Source organism: Megalopta genalis, chromosome 5 (assembly GCF_051020955.1).
Source record: "Megalopta genalis isolate 19385.01 chromosome 5, iyMegGena1_principal, whole genome shotgun sequence".
Classification (NCBI taxonomy): domain Eukaryota; kingdom Metazoa; phylum Arthropoda; class Insecta; order Hymenoptera; family Halictidae; genus Megalopta; species Megalopta genalis.
In genome coordinates this window covers 15,380,289-15,389,767 of record NC_135017.1, presented here as the reverse complement: position 1 = coordinate 15,389,767, position 9,479 = coordinate 15,380,289, and the positions used below count along the sequence as shown (strand labels likewise).

The following is a 9,479-nucleotide window of genomic DNA, read 5'->3' as shown; positions in this document are numbered from 1 at the left end:
TCCACCCTCGCCTCGAGACCTCTTAGCTTTATTGCCCGTGAAAACGGCAGCTGTCGATTCCTTCGTGTCTCAAACTCTCCTTTTCCCGGTTATTGATTTTGTTTTCGTTTCCGGTGAAGAGCAGACGCTTTTTCTCCGATGCGCCGGCGAGGAGAGGAAGGAAAACGGAGGTTAAATATTGAGAACTCGATTCAGTTCGAGCCGCGTTCGCAACTGAACGCACAGTTGCACTTTAGTAGGGCACCGCGGGAAAAACTTAGGTTATAGGCGACTGGGCCTCCAGAGGCACGCTGCGAGACGCTCGAATAACTCGTAAATATTCGTTCCTCGACTTGCATCGAACGTTCTGAATGTTGCGAAACGGAAAATATATGAATAACGCAACGGGAGTTGATTTTTAATGGCTCATAGCCTCACCTAGGACGGTTCTTGAGAAAAGAAGGCTATAAACACACAAATATATCATCGATAGATCATCAGAAACAATCGTAGAAACTTGTGAACAAACATTTTGTTTTCGATTACCTCGACTCGACTCAACTCTCTCGGATAAATTAGGTCCTTGCCGTCTTGAGCAAATCGACAGCAACAAGAATACAATCGTACATTAGAACCGATGTTGTTTACTTCTACATATTCTCCTAAAAGTATAGAAAATTATAATCTGTTCTTCGTAACAAAAGATACATATATACATTGATAATGACGATACCTGGGGCACTCCACACCCTATCTATAGAATGGGGCATTCGTTATAACCGTTGTGGTGTATCCGAAGATTCTTTTTCTGAAAAAAAAGAAACAATACCGTGTGAATCAACAGTGATGGACAACGAAGACGGTAAAAGTAGATACCTTGAGAGGAAGCGAAGACAACTGCGGAAGGCGAAGTTTATTCGCGACCTTAAACGCGGCAACTAAAATGTTGCCGGTTCGAGATAGGAGCACTTCACATGCGAAATAAATGGCCGTACGTGGAAGTTTAAACTTCGATTTCGAAGTTGCGCCGGGTAATTGGAAACCGTGGGGATTATTCTACCTGCCGCGGCAGGAGTAGCATTTTAACGGCGGATACACGATGGCGGCCGGCACACGTAAGCCCGAAGCAACACGGACGGCAGTCTTTCGCAGATTGAAAGAGTTCCTCTCTTTCTCCTCACTCTCACTCTCGCTCACTCTCTTTCCTATCTCTGGCCCCTAATGGAGCCGCGTAACGTTCGAGATAAATTGCCGCGGCGGAAGACCTTTTTCCCCGGCGCGCACAAACTATTTATCCTGAAACCGTAGGCGAATGCCGTTGCGCGGAAACCGTTCTCCTAATGGAACAAGGAGTCCCGTGGAACTCACGCGCGTTTCAACCGTAATCTCTTATTGCGGTCGCGGACGATACCGGGTTCGTATCGCGACCATTTAAGCCGTTCATTAATATTTCCCAACGCAGCCGAGACCCCCTCGCCCTCTGGGTCCTTTCAAACGTTTTAATTTTGTTTATTACCTTGCTTTCTCCCCGACGACGTTCGCAAAGTTCCTTTAACCGCGCGCCATTTTGGTCCGCTTGATCCGCGGTCCGTTTCCAGGCGAGCCATGCATACGATGGACGGCGTGGAATCCTCGTGGAAACGAGACCGGGTTCCTCGAAATTCGAGCAATTTCCCATGCTGCGGCCCGCTCATTTTTCCAGACGTGAAACCCGAGGAGAGCGCTAAGGTTACACCGGCCGCTTTTTAATCAAGCATCGCGGAATTTCACGGACCGTGCGCCACGCCGGCTGCTTGGTACAATTGAACGCTTCGTCCTAGATGGAGCCACCGCTCGCTCCTAACGATACTTTAAGAGGAAATGCGGCACATTTTGAAAACACTTGCGACGATCTGTGATCCAGCGGCGAAACAAGAGCTCGGAAATTAATGTAAATGTCCAAAAAAGAAATGGAGTTTAACCTTTGAACGTCGAAAACGAGTGGTTTTCACGGCGTGTCTTTGACCGGCAATCTGGCGAACAGGCATGCATTCTTGAGAATCGATATTATATATCGGTTCTATAACTTTTCTTTCTCGATTTTTATAAACTCTATTTAAAACGTAAGAAATTTTTTTTTTACAGAAAATACGAGTCTAGATGTACATGTCTTACCAGAGATATTTAAAGCTGGGTCATTGCCACGGCGCGCCTGTGAGTGGCAACCCGTTCTACAGCGATGCCATTGCGTGCGCAATAAAATCAATCAACGGGGGAAGCGCGTTTCTATGATAGAACCGATTTGATTAACGCGCAAAGGATTGTATCTGGTCTTTGAGACTGCATAAAGGTTATCTGACGCAGAAAAGTCCGCGGCAGAAACGATAATAATTCTGTTGACTAGGCCGGCTCTTCGTCTCCGTCTATGAATAACAGAGAACCGGGTAACTGGCCGGGACAAGCGTGCAGGACAACGTCATCGTTATCTGGGAGAACGGCTCTTTCATTCGGGCTGGTGATACGTTCACGCAGTCCGGCCTCATCGAGCCTCTGTATCAGCCCAACCGAGAACAAAACACGGACAGACGCGAGCCCTTTCGCGAAATATCAGAGCCAGAGAGCAACGTAATTTCGTCTAGAGAGAGACAGAGAGAGAAATGGAGAACCGAGTACAGAGCGCAACCAACACCGAGGCAACCGTCCTGGAAAAAACAAAGGGAGCATCGAGCTCTGTCAATTAGGAGGACGATGGGAAACGCTCGGTTAAGACCGTCCGTTGGTCATCAACGCGCACCATTTTTTTTAACATTGGCAATAGGATAGTATTGGAGAAAAATCTTCTCTCGTTTCCTCTCTTGCACTCCATCTTCCTCTCTCTCTCTCTCTCTCTCTTTCTCACTCTCTCTCTCTCTCTCTCTCTCTCTCTCTCTCTATTTCTCTCTGTTGTTTATTCAATCTTTTATCCTTCATCCTACTATCAACTTCTCAGGCGCACGATTATTTTCCAGCTAGCTTAACCCTTTGCATTTCGTCCACCAGTCGTGAGAATAATGGTGGAATAGGTCCTGGTAGGATTATTTCGTTGAATTATTTTACTTGGAGCTTTTCAGTTTGCTTCCTGTAATCTGATTGTTGGTTTTGTTCTTCTCGCGGGTGCAATCCTCGCTTCTGTCCTCTCTCTGTCCTCCCACAAAAGCTGGTACTCTTTCAGTGATTTCGGCTGCTCCGGTAATAATTCCGTTCTCCCTCTCATTTTCTTCCTCTTTCTCTCGTCTTCTCAGTCATCGTGATTTTCTCCTGTTTCCGCTGGCCTCGCAGCAATTTCGTTTCTTACTTTTTGCAGTCTTCCGCATGAAATTCTTTAACATCCGGCGACCGGTCTTCAATCTCGCTTAAACAAAGTATTCAGAAATTAATTTCCTTATAAACAGAACGCTGTTCGAGCGAAATGAAAGTGCACGCGCAACGCCTTGCAGCTTTCTTGGAACCGGGATCACCGACATCGCCGCAATGGAGCAACGCGGGAACCTAAATTCCTTGGAGCCAGCCGGCCGTTGATTCGAACTACGGCCAAGGGATAACGAGACAGACCTCTACCCGAGTAAAAATTTAATGACGAGCGTGCTCGATCCTATCTAGTTGGAGAACTACGTGGCGCGCATTTTTCCCTAAAGGTTAATTGTTCGCTGCAACCCATTTCCGTGGCAGCGACATTAACTGGAAGACACGGAAAGGGTGGAAGGAGAGAACGTGCTGTTTGTGCCCCGGACCGGCGACAGCAATTAAAGTTACTCTAATTGCGATGCCTGTAAACAGCAACGCGCTTCACCGACCATGCCCCTTCTGCCTGTCCCATAAAATTTCGTACAAATCCTTGTCCCGTGTAAACAATCCTCCGAGGAACGACTAACCCCGTTATTAAACTAAGCCGGCGCAGAATTGACCTATCCAAATCCAGACCAAACAAACAATTGATGGCTGAACCTCCGGAGGCCTGTCCTCTGGCTCCCCAAGCTGGGAATGATCTAACAAACCTAACCAATGGACCCAGATTACACGATGCCGGTCATGCCTGAATATCTCTCTGGAAATAATGGTTAATCGTAACTATTTCGTCAGAAATAAAACATTGATTTACTATGCTACGCCTAGCACGTGATTTCGCCGCGCCAACAAATGCGCCGATGTAAACCTGGTTGCCACTCGCAGGCCCGCCGAGAAAATTACCTTCACAGTTCGAATACTTCTCGTGGATGTATTTCTTTCCTCGCACGTTGCTAAATACTGTTTCCGAAATTATTGGGGGGTGCACAGTGCGTCTGTTGTTTGATATCTTCGTGCAACCAACTGCGACGCTGTCGGTGGGTTTCCCGTCCGTTTTGCGGCCGCTGCAAAAATAGCAAACTTTTAATCTCTGCTGGTTAATTAATATGCACCTTGCCTTCTCAGTTGACGCAGAGGGTTGTACGGCCCACGCTGTAATTCGAATTTGGTTGGGGAAGGATCTTGGCTCGTTTGTCCGTTTAAAACGACAATGGTCACGACGGGCCGTCGAAGAGCGCATCTGGGGTAGACCGGGGGGCGACAGTATAATACAGCCGTGAGGCGGGTACGTTTCTGTCAGAAACACAGGGCCCATTGATCCTCGTTCGGTGGTAGTTCGATTAATAATTCCACGGGGCGCACGCGCTTCAATTACACCGGGGCCGAGTTTCACTCGTTGATCATAGAATAATATCGAGCGGATGCAAATGCGCGACTATTAATTACACGACCGAGGAAACTGCGGCTATATACTGGCTCTGCACTCGTGTCCAACTTTTACCCGGGATCATCCATCATCCCGGCCAGCGGGTGAATACAGGAGAGCATAGTTCGCGTACAGGCGGCACGGATTTCACGATCAGAGTGCTGGAAGAACCGAACATGCCCGGCCCCTGCACGTCCGCAACACAATCTCGCTCGTACCTTCGCTTATTTACCCGTCCAGTTGTCTCGGATTCGGCTTTTGTTCCGGCTGCTTGCCTGAAACATACAAAACTCGTCAATAAAATGCTCTAGGAAAGTGTTTTAAAAATCTGTGTCAGCGAGTGGATAGCGATGCCTGGGCTCTCTCACCTGCCAATAACAAGAAGTCCGTCGATTGATCGCCTCGGACCTTTTCCCTCTCGAAGAAAAATAACCGGACCCGGACCCGGGGACCCGATATCAAGAAGGGACCGCCGTTCCTCGGACTGGTTGTAGTTTATCGCGTTGCAGCCTTCCACGCAGTTACGATTAAGTGGTGAAAACACGCTCGGAATCGGGGTCAACGCGTTGCGCTCGGAAAAGAACTTTATCCACGGCAGGTCACTGGATTTTTTAAATAAAAATTTAAAAAGTCCTCGTCAATATATTTTCGAGTAGCAGCAAGAGAATAACTCTCCTCTTTTCGTCCGATCGATCCAAATTGCATGTTATCGGATATCTTGGACTCGAGACTGGAAACCTTAACGAGTAGCAGCAACGGCCGGTAATTACCTACGACATACAACCATCGATTAGAAAGATATTCGATCGCGCATCCATCTTCTTCTCGAGATCAATTGTCCCGTACACCACAACGGACACTTAAAAATTTCTGGAAATGTCTGATCACGGAAGTGGTTGTGCCTTGTTCACAAGGCTTCCGGGTTTTCTGATTAAAAACCAGCGTCCGTGTCTCTTTCTTTCGCTCTCTCGCTCTCTTTCTCTCTTGTAGTACGTGTAACGTGAAATCTGCCCACCCGGGAGGAACACGTTGGGCAAGAGGGACAAGGGGTTCAGAGGGGTGCGGAACGCGGAGCAAAATGGGGAAAGGGAAATCGTCGCTGGTTTCCTGCTCGTCCGCGGCTTACAATTACTAATGCGATATCTGCGGCCTCTCCTGCAATCCCTCGCAACCTCCTCTCATCCCCTATTCTCTCGCACTCACACCATCTCGCTGCGCGCCCCGCGCGATTGCTACGACCACGGACGAGATTACGTACGAATTAACCCCCGTGTCGGACGACCTCGACTCTTTTTAATATCGCGGCTCCGCGAGTTAGTGGGTCGTCGGGTGCTCGCGTGACGCCTTTGTCGTACGGAATTCGGTAGTTTCGAAGCAATCAGGAGGCGTTGAAAGGCGCGCCACGATTTTCAGATGAAAATCCTCGTGAACGCCGTGGAATTAAACGGGATTTCGAACCCGTCGACTCCGGCCGAAAGCGCCTGCTGAGGTGGGCGGGCTAAGGGGCGGAGCATCGATCCTCTTGCGTAACACGCCCCGTAACGTAACGTCTTTCGTAATCCTCGTGGATCCGCGTAACGCAACTTTAAGAAGCTGCTGCTACGCTATCCACCGGGATGGATTTAATAGGCTAAGATCGCGAGGCTGTGGCAGATCAACGTTGTTGCGCAACGAACCCCGCTGTCCCCGCCTACTCTTCTCCCACCGGTCCTATAAAGTTCAATGAAACACAGAAGGCAGCGCGCCGATTGTTCCCCGACTGCACGAGACTAGACAGTGGGAATGACCATTCTGCGAGAGCAACGATCAAAGCACGCACCCTCTCTCTCTTTCTCTCTCGGCCCGCACCAGGGTAATTCCCTTGGGAACTGCCGGTGACGCCAAGAGAGCTTCAGGGGCGGAGGAGAGCAGAGTTTGGCAGCGATACGGGATCGAATAATCGAAGAACAGTGATTCCGGAAGAATCGGGGGTTCTTTCTGGGGCATAGAGACGAGGGCATCGTAGAAACGAGTGGCACTCGTCCCTCGGTTCACGGACTTTCCAAAGGGGAAGGATCCAAAGATCCGGGCTTGCGAGTAAATTCAAGCGGTATCCAGAAGAAGCGAGTGGGTAGCCCCGAGTGGCGATAAAAATGCTGGGTCGAGTATCGACTCGGGCTGGGGGCCCCGGCGGGGGCCGGGGGTGGCTACGACGGTGGGGAGTGAAAGGAAGAATGAAAGAAATAATGGGGGTGAAGAGCAGCAGCGGCGGACGAGGTGAGGTGGGGCGGGGCAGGCCGGGGAACGTTCGGGAGGAACTCACGGTCTGGTGGCTCTGGCTAGAGCTGCCGGAGTCGACGTCCTGTTTCTGGAGTTGTTCTTCGACGGAGGTTGAAACCGTTAAGCTCCTTTACGCGGGAGGGAAAAAGCTGTGGAGCGGATTGCACGGGGTAGGGGGCTGAAGGTCAGAGACTGTGGAGTTGTGGCCCAGAGGCAAGCGCACAATCAAAGCGGCTCCATAGCCCCGGGAACCGGCAACCCGTTCCTCTTCCGAGTTGGGCTGTGTTTCCGTCGAAGACGAGAGAGATTGCCTGCGGTTAGGGGCGCTGTTCCTAAATCGCTCGAAGACGCGATATTCTGCGAGGATATCCTCTCGAAAAAAAAAGAGCTGGAGAACCAAAAGCCGAAAGAGCCGAAGGGCAGAGCGTAGAATAGAGTGCGATCTCGCAGACAAGACGTAAATTTCTGCGCGTGTGGCCCAACGTCGGGAGAGGGGAGGAGAGGATAGAGGCAGCGAGTTCTCCGGCCGCTAGAGGGAAAAGCAATCAATCTTTGAGAGGCAGATGAGTGCAGGAACCTAAAATATAGGGCAACACAAATTTAGTCTGGCTGCCGGTCCACGTCCACGTGTCGACGTGAATGCGCAACCGCCCGGGTTTGTAATCGATATTGCCGACAAGGCACCACGCCCTGCACCTGCGAGATGTGCGGGATATGCAATGGTACCGAACGCTCCGGGATCCGCGTCCCACTCACCCTCTCTAGCTCGCTCCTACTCTACACCCGCAACTCACTCGCGCTCTCTCTCTTTCTCTCACTCTAACTCTCTCCGTCGTCGGCGTTTCAACTCCTCCCTCTTCGGGTCCGCTTCTCTTTACTTCCCCGCCTCTCTCACTCGGCCACTCTCTCTTTTCTTTCTCTGTTTCTCACCATGTTTCTCCTTCTTGCTCTAGCCCCGTTTTCTTTCCTTCGACCGTCTAACTCCACCCTCGCCATCACCTGTCTCTTCTTCTTTCTCTTCTTCTTCTCTCTCTCTCTCTCTCTCTCTCTCTCTCTCTTTCTCTCTCTCTATTTCTCGGTTCCCTCTCGGCCTAGTTATTCGTCTCTCCATCACCTTCTCTGTCCATCTATTTATCTATTTATCTATTCTCGTCGTAAGCCGACTACGATTATTCGGTCGTTTCTGCTGTCGATGTATCGGGAGATGGTGTTGGCAACAAAGTCTGGACGATACTGTCGAATTCACCCGTGACTTTCTATGCATAGACGTCGTCCGGTTGTTCTTCGTTTCAGCTCGCACCCGACCCGAGTGGTTCTCCAATGTTCTTTAACAGGTACGAGGTTGTGCACCGGTACCGTTGTTGGTATGTAACGCCATCTAAAATTCGTCGTACGCACATAAGAAACTTGAAAGTGGTACAAAGAGGAGCAGGAAAAGCGGCAGACAAAACTCCGCGATTGAAACGAAGACGGGACAAAGAGACGTTCTTTGTCCTTGGTCTACCTATCTCGTGATCTTTAACACGCATTTAATGCTTTCATATACCCTTCCTCTACGGTTTTTAGAAAATTCCGACTGACCGGAGAACGCGGAGAATCGTAGTGGAGCGATGTGGCATCGTTGATCCGTGACTGATCCCGCCATGGGACCATTCCTCCGCGACTTGAATGTGAAGGTGATGAGGGTGCAATTAGCGTTCGCATCGAACTTGGTAATTTCCACTTTTGCTCAGTTGCATTCGGTCAAAGGGTAACCGGCTAATTACGAGATACTTCGAGCGGTCTGGCATCATCGATAGAGCCATGCCGTAACACGAGATACCCGTCTCCCTCTGGGCGTAGACACTGAAAAGTTCAATCGGATATAAGTAATAGGAGCGTACGTAGCCGCGCTATAAACGAAATTGAATCGAAGATAACAATCTAAGCGCATCCCTACCATTGAACGGTGTACTTTCGAGTGCCTTTAGGACATAAACGGTTAACAACCCGTCTCAGCGAGATAAGAATCACAGTCGCCGCGATAATGGCACTCGGTGATCGACCCAACAGATCGCGCATGCTGAATTGCTGTAGCGTTAGAATTTCGGTCGCAATTGTTGCATGGGAGTGCTGGTGAGAGGGACAGAGAGAAAAAGAGAGGGGGGAGGGAGTGAGAGAGAGAGAGAGAGAGAGAGAGAGAGAGAGAGAAAGTGGCGCGAAATTGTTAAAAGGCCTGCGGCTGCGAGGGAAACGAGCGGAGTTCATCAGCTGCGAGGAAAGCTTCTCGGCATTCTCGTACGGCGTGGCCAATTTTTCCGCGAGTTAATCGTACGCGGTTGTTTTCGCGAATCGTTTGCTGATTTATTCTTGAAAAGCCGGAAAACAGAGCTTCTCCTGGCGGAGATAAAGTACATACAGGAAGTACGGTGTCAGATACCCCATACAGGAATGCTCTCGAGATGCCTAATCATAAGAGCAGCGGATCGATATGGTGTCGATTACCGTATAAATAGATCTGCATAGATCTACA

At 49.8% G+C, this 9,479-nt stretch overlaps 1 protein-coding gene across 9 annotated transcripts in view; it reads left to right on the top strand.

Moving 5' to 3' along the window:
• mmd (disintegrin and metalloproteinase domain-containing protein mind-meld) overlaps window positions 1–9,479 on the top strand; it is a 48,477-nt gene that overhangs the window by 12,879 nt on the left and 26,119 nt on the right. The window lies entirely within an intron of this gene.